This window comes from Cervus elaphus, chromosome 5, assembly GCF_910594005.1.
Source record: "Cervus elaphus chromosome 5, mCerEla1.1, whole genome shotgun sequence".
Lineage (NCBI taxonomy): Eukaryota > Metazoa > Chordata > Mammalia > Artiodactyla > Cervidae > Cervus > Cervus elaphus.
In genome coordinates this window covers 27,089,247-27,095,662 of record NC_057819.1, presented here as the reverse complement: position 1 = coordinate 27,095,662, position 6,416 = coordinate 27,089,247, and positions in this window count along the sequence as shown.

Below are 6,416 nucleotides of genomic sequence, written 5' to 3'. Positions count from 1 at the left end.
TTCTCTGGTAGCTCAGCTGGTAAAAAAAATCTGCTTGCAATGCAGGAGACCCTGGTTCGATTCCTGGGATGGGAAGATCCGCTGGAGGAGGGCATGACAACCCATTCCCGTGTCCTTGCCTGGAGAATCCCCATGGACAGAGGAGCCTGGTGGGCAACAGTCCATGGGGTTGCAAAGAGTCGGACACGACTGAGTGCCTAAGGATATAGGTGCTAGAATAGGATGCTTGTGGGGCTTACAAGTGGGCAGGTGAGAATTTACTGGGCTATAATCAAAGGAAAAGCGGGGAGGGGGAGAAGACCACCTTTGTCTTTCTTGAGAAGACATCATGCTTTCATCATCAGTTTCTCCTCCAGGTTGGGCAGGGGAGTTTTCTTGTCTGTACATTTCAAGTTAGGCGCACAAATTGTTCCTCATGTGTGCAGACAACATGTCCTAGGGATCATTAACCTGAGGAGTTCACTGGGCAGGATGTGGGGCTCATGCCACCATTGTCTTACTGTTTGGGGACATGTCTCGTGCTTCTGTGGCAAGGCTTTGTTGCTAAGCAAGCCTGCTTGGTTTTGTATTTAAGCAAACCTGCTCTCTTCAGTAATCATTAACGTACAGGGGTCTCCCATGTTTTTCCACTTATAACCCCCTGATGGGATTAACTATTTAATCATCTACTTTGTCCCTATCAGTTTTGAGCTGCAGACTGTCCAGTGGGCCGGTGGGTGGGAACTCCTCGGCTCCAGCCCTGATGCTAGGTCCAGTCAGCACCGGCTCCCCAGGCACAGCTGCTGGGTCACGGCTAGGTGGAGGGGTGTGTGGGAGGCTGAGGAGCTTTGCTCTTCCAAGCCTGGCTTGGGCTGGGTGAGTCAGTGTGGCCACCACATGCACCCCTGCCATGCTCGCAGAAGCCCACTTGGGTTCCCCTGTAAAGCCGGTGCTTCTACTCCTATGTCTATCCCCTGGAGAACTAAAACCAGAGCTCAGCAGAAACACACACCCACGTTCACAGCAGTGAAACCCACAATCACCAGCCCCGGTGTCCACAGAGGAATGAATAAATCAGTGTGGCCCAGCCGTACAAGAGAATATGATTCAACCGTAAAAATGAATGAAGCTCTGATTCACGCTACAGTGTGAATGAACCTTGAAACCACGTTATGTTAAAGAAGCCAGACTCAAGACTTCCCTGGTGGCCCAGGGGCTAAGACTCCACACTTCCCATGCAAGGGGCTGAGGTTCAAACCCTGGTCAGGGAACTAGATTCCACAGGCCACAGCTAAAGATCCCACAGGCCAGATACATAGATAAACAAATATATATATATTTTAAAGAAAATAGCAACTATTGTATGATTTCCTTCCAGAAGAGTTTCCCCAAATAAGCAAATGTACAGAGACTTAAAGTAGATTTGTGTTCACTGGGGGTTGGCACGGGGCTGGAGGGTACTGCTCGTGGGCATGGGGCTTCCCTTTAGATGAGAAAAATATTTGGGAACCGGGTGGGGGGTTTGCCACACAGCTCTGGGAGTGTACTCAGTATCACCAATGATCAGTTTTGTGTCATGTGTATTTAATCACACAATTGTTGAGAAAGGTATGAGCTGAAACAAAGTATGAATACATGAAAAGGGAAGTCAAATCTACATGTCAGTTTCCGTGGGGAGGGAGCCGTAACCCGAGGTGTGAGCTGGGGTGTGGCTGCTGTCTCAGTATCTCACCCCGAGGGGAGGGGCTTGGGCTCAGAAAGAAGACCCTCGGGTTCCCCCCAGCACTGTCCCCAATGCCCAGCTGCCTGTTTCCAGCCAGAGGGCCGCCTGGTCTGGGGACACTTTTGGTCTGCACAGTCCCTCCCATGGCGATGGTAAGGGGTGCACTGGATCAAATATAAGGTACACCTCTGCTGGCCACCCTCTGACCCCTCCCAGGCACCTGCCACCCCACCTCCCAAATGCCCAGAGCCGCCCTCTTGCCTCCTCTTTGTCCTGCCACCGATAACGTGGTGAGGGCAGCTCCACTATCGGTCCCTTTCTGTTTCCTCTTAGGCTGGCTCCAGCCTGAGACCTGAGGCTGTTCGCTTTGCCGGGAACGCTCCCCCATGCCCTCCTGTCATGCAGGTTTCATTCAAATGTCACCTCCTCCGAGAGGCCCTCCGGGACCACCTGGTCTAAAAGTGCCCCATCCCCACCTTGACCCCAGCCACTGTGATCATCACTGCTCATGACCCTCCTTTTATTGATGGTGGCACTGACCTGTTCACCCATCTCTTCTGCCTCTGGATTGAGAGATCAAGACGGTCTGTGGGTGTCTTGGAGTCTCTTAGACTCCCGGAAAGGGATCAAGGGTCTAGGGGCTGTGGTGCCCAGGATCTTCTCTGGGGACCCCGAGCCCAGGCACTGTTAACATCACTCCTGGTTCACAGAGCCCTTCCCCAACTTCCCCTCTGTGGATTTTGTCACGGCCTGCACAGCTGTGCTTAGTAACACTTCTGTGTTCCATCACATCTAAATGTCATTGGTGGAAAAGACCCTGGTTTATTTATAAGCTGCTAGAAAGAGCAGCTGTTACTCTTTCTATTGAAGCTCCAATACTTTGGCCACCTGATGCAAAGAGCTGACTCATTGGAAAAGACCCTGATGCTGGGAAAGATTGAGGGCAGGAGGAGAAAGGGGAGACAGAGGACGAGATGGTTGGATGGTATCATCGACTCAATGGACATGCATCTGAGCAGACTCTGGGAGATGGTGAAGGACAGGGAAGCCTGGCATGCTGCAGTCTGTGGGGTCACAAAGAGTCAGACAGGATAGAGTGACTGAACAACAAGGAAAAGCAAAATGCGGTGGGCTGTACTTTGACCCCTCATCAATTTTTTTTTTTTTAAGAACCCTCATCAATTTTAAGACACATCCCTAATTTCATGTGAAAAACTGTTCACTGACGACTCAGTGAAATTCAGTCATCACACTAGCAGACTCTGGTACTGCACCTGTGGCCCGGCTGGTTCATCTCCTCCAGGTGTGGTACCAGCCCACCAGGCAGGTACATTTATCCCCAATTCACAGATGAAGCAGTTGAGTAGCTAGTTGGAGTCCCACCATCAAGGAGAAGAGCAAATGTAAACAGAGGCCTGGCTAGGGAACTCACGTCCCCAGCAGCCCCCACGTGGCTCCTCAAACCCCAGGGCTGCTCGGGAGGTGGGAAAGGAAGGTTCAGAGACTAGAAGTGACTTGCTTGGCGCCACAGGGCCATAACCCCAAGGGCTTCTAGATGGAGACTGGAAGAAGGGGGCAGCTGGAGATTGCAGTGGGGGCTGGGCCCCACGAAGGGCAGAGTCCAGGCTGGCAGGGCAGCCAGGCTGCCCAATGGCAGAGGATTGCATCAGGGTCCAGGCCGCTGTGGCACGAGGCTCCTGGGGCATCGCTGGGGTGATGCAACCCTGGCCAGCGGCCACCTCCTCTGGCCATGACTGTGACCAGGGTGGGCTCCTGGAGCTCACATTCCATGATCCCCTGGACAGTCCCCAGATAGCTCTCAGCCCTGGCTGCTCCGCAGAGACCCCTGGAGGCTTCGTTCTTTCTGGAACTCCCACCCCTGGTTTGCCACACTCGGTCACCACCCATTTTCCTTCTATTTACTCACTTTTCCCCCTGGACTCCTGCCCCACGCAGAGCACACGTCTTATATAACCCTAACCTGTTGACTCCTGGACCTGATTGTGAAATAGGCCTGAGAGTAAAGGCCACGGTGCCATCCTCTCAGGGGCCACCATGCCCTGTGTGGGCTCAGTCAATACTTCTAGCTCAGTGCCCCTGTGTCTCCGTGACAAGCCATACTGTTCAGGAATCGCTTGTTCGTGTCTCATGGATCATCACTAAACAGACGGACAGGAGATCTTGAGGCCTCTGGGTGGCCTCTGTCTGCTGAGCCTGTCCTGTCTTCACCCTGGGCTCATTTGAGGTCCGTGTGTTGCTCTCTGCTGCGCCACCTCTGGGTCTCCCAATAGTTGATCGTAAGATGCTTACCTCTCCCCTCTGAAACTAACACTGGATGGGGAGAGATTCAAACACCATGGACTGGGAATTCCCTGGCACTCCAGGGGTTGGAACTCCAAGCTTTCACTGCCGGGGCAGGGGGGTGCAGGTTTGATCCCTGGTCCGGGAACAAGAATGTCACAAGCCTTGCAGCAAGGCCAAAAAAAAAGAGACCCCAGGATGAAGGCCTGATTGCGGGAGACCTGAGCATGGAGCTTGTTTAAGTCCCAGGGAGTTTGGGCGCTGCACCCTTGGTCTGGCCTAGAACTAGGGGCCAGGTCTGTACAGGAGAGTCCTGGTTTTCATCCAACTTGAGCAACGGCTCTCCCAAAGGTCGCTTCCTGGACCAGGAGGAAGAGGGGACTCCAGAGTCCCTTCCAGACTCTAGACAAGACTCTGCAGGAAAAAGAAGGCCCAGACAAGACACCAGCGAGGGGCCCAAATCCACCTGTGGCATTTCCCCCATCCGTGTACTCTCTCAACAAACATTTAGTAACCCCGGACCAGGGCATTGAACAAAATAGGCCAAATCTTTATACTCTAGTGGAGAGGCAAGACAGTTAACAAAATTCAAGCTGAGTCTAGAAATTGACTAAATAATAGGTCAGGTGGTAGTAAGGAGAAAATAAAGGTGGGAAAGGGTCTGGGTGTGTTTGTGGGGAAGGAGGGCTGTTTGCAATTTCAGGGGTTGGTCAGAGAGGCACCGCTTTGAAGGTGACACTGTAGACAGGCCTGGGGACCTGAGTCTGTCCTGGGGCAGGAGCTATGGTCTGGGAGGGGCTGGGTCAGCGTGGCTGGAGTGAAGGGAACAGGGGATGGGAGACAAAGGACAGAGGAAGAGGGGTAGGGTGGGGGGGGCAGTTCTAGGCCATAGTAAGGACTGGGTTTTTACCCCACCCACAAAGCCATGGGGCCCACGTGAGGGCTTTGAGACCAGAGGGACCTGGTCTGATGAAGCTTTTCATGGGTCATGTGGCTGTCAGGTGGGGAAAAGAGGGAGCAGTCAGGAGGCACCGGGGATGGTGGCTTGCAAGGGGGTCAGAAGAGCTGGCAAGCTGGGCGGAGGTAAGAGCAGGATCTCTTCCTGAGCAGCGGGAGTGGCCTGCTGTCCACCCATGGAGGAGCAGTTTTGGGGTGCTTGGACCCCTGGTTTTCCCATGTGGAGTAGGGTGGCCAGTTGAGTTTTCTAAGATGGGCAAAAGAAGTCCTTCAACCTCACATAGTTCCTCAGACTATGGACCCACTCTCATTACCCATTGAGAGGAGGGGTCTGTTCCCTTCCCTTGCGGCCAGCAGGCTTGAGATGGAAGAAGTGACCTGTGACTTCTGCCCATCTGGGGACTCTCGCCCTTGGCACCAGCCACAGAGCAAGGAAACCCAGGCCACACGGGTTCTCCAGCGACAGCCAACCAGCCTCACGGAGGAGGAGGACGCGGCCCTGGCCACCACCTGGCTGCAAGTCCAGGTGAGAACCCAGAAATAGGAGAGAGCAGATGGGTGTGGCTGCTGCAGCTCCTTGGGGAGGCAGGGGAGCGGGCAGCTGTGCTGGGGTCCATCTGCTTCAGGTCCTCTCATTTCTTTGGACCCCCTGGGGTCCTGTCACCCTTTGCTGACTCAGGGAGGGCTGGGGCTGCAGAACCAGCAGGGGCCCAATGTCTGGCTGGGGTGGCAGGCCTGGGGGACGCCTGGGAGCTGGGACGACTCCAGCTGGGTGCTGGTTAGTCCCCAGAGCCCTGGAGGAAAAGTTGCTCACGGGATTCCAGCAAGGAACATCCACGCTGCCATCCCATAATCACACCCTGTCCCCACACAAGGACAGCCACACCTTGGGAGCAGGATCCCAGAGCAAGACCATCTACCCACTAAGTGGCTGAGCTTCAGCAAGTCACTGTGCTTCTCTGAGCCTCAGTTTCCTCATCTGGAAAATGGACCTAAGCACATTCCCTCCCATGTGTTTGTGAAGTGCAGAACAGTACCAGTAACTGTATCGTCATGATTATCCTTTGGAGGGAGTCACCCAGAGCCCCCTCATCCCTCACAATTTGCTCCTATGGGGATGAGGTGTGGCTGGAATCTGGGTCTGGCCTCGGTCCCCTCTGGTGGACAGCCTCAGTGCTGTGGCTTGCTCTACCTGTGGGTTACGGATTGAGTGTTGGTGTCCCCCCAAAGATCGTATGTGGAAGCTCTAGTCCCTGACGTGACGGAATGAGAATTATGGGAGGTGATAAGCTGAGATGAGGTCATGAGGGTGGGGCCCTCAGGATGGAATTAGTCTCCCCATACGAAGATGAGAAGGGACTTCCTTAGTGGTCTAGTGGTTAAGACTCTATCTCCCAATGCAAGGAGACGTGGGTTTCATCCCTGGTCTGGGAAGATCCCTCATGCTGCGGAGCAA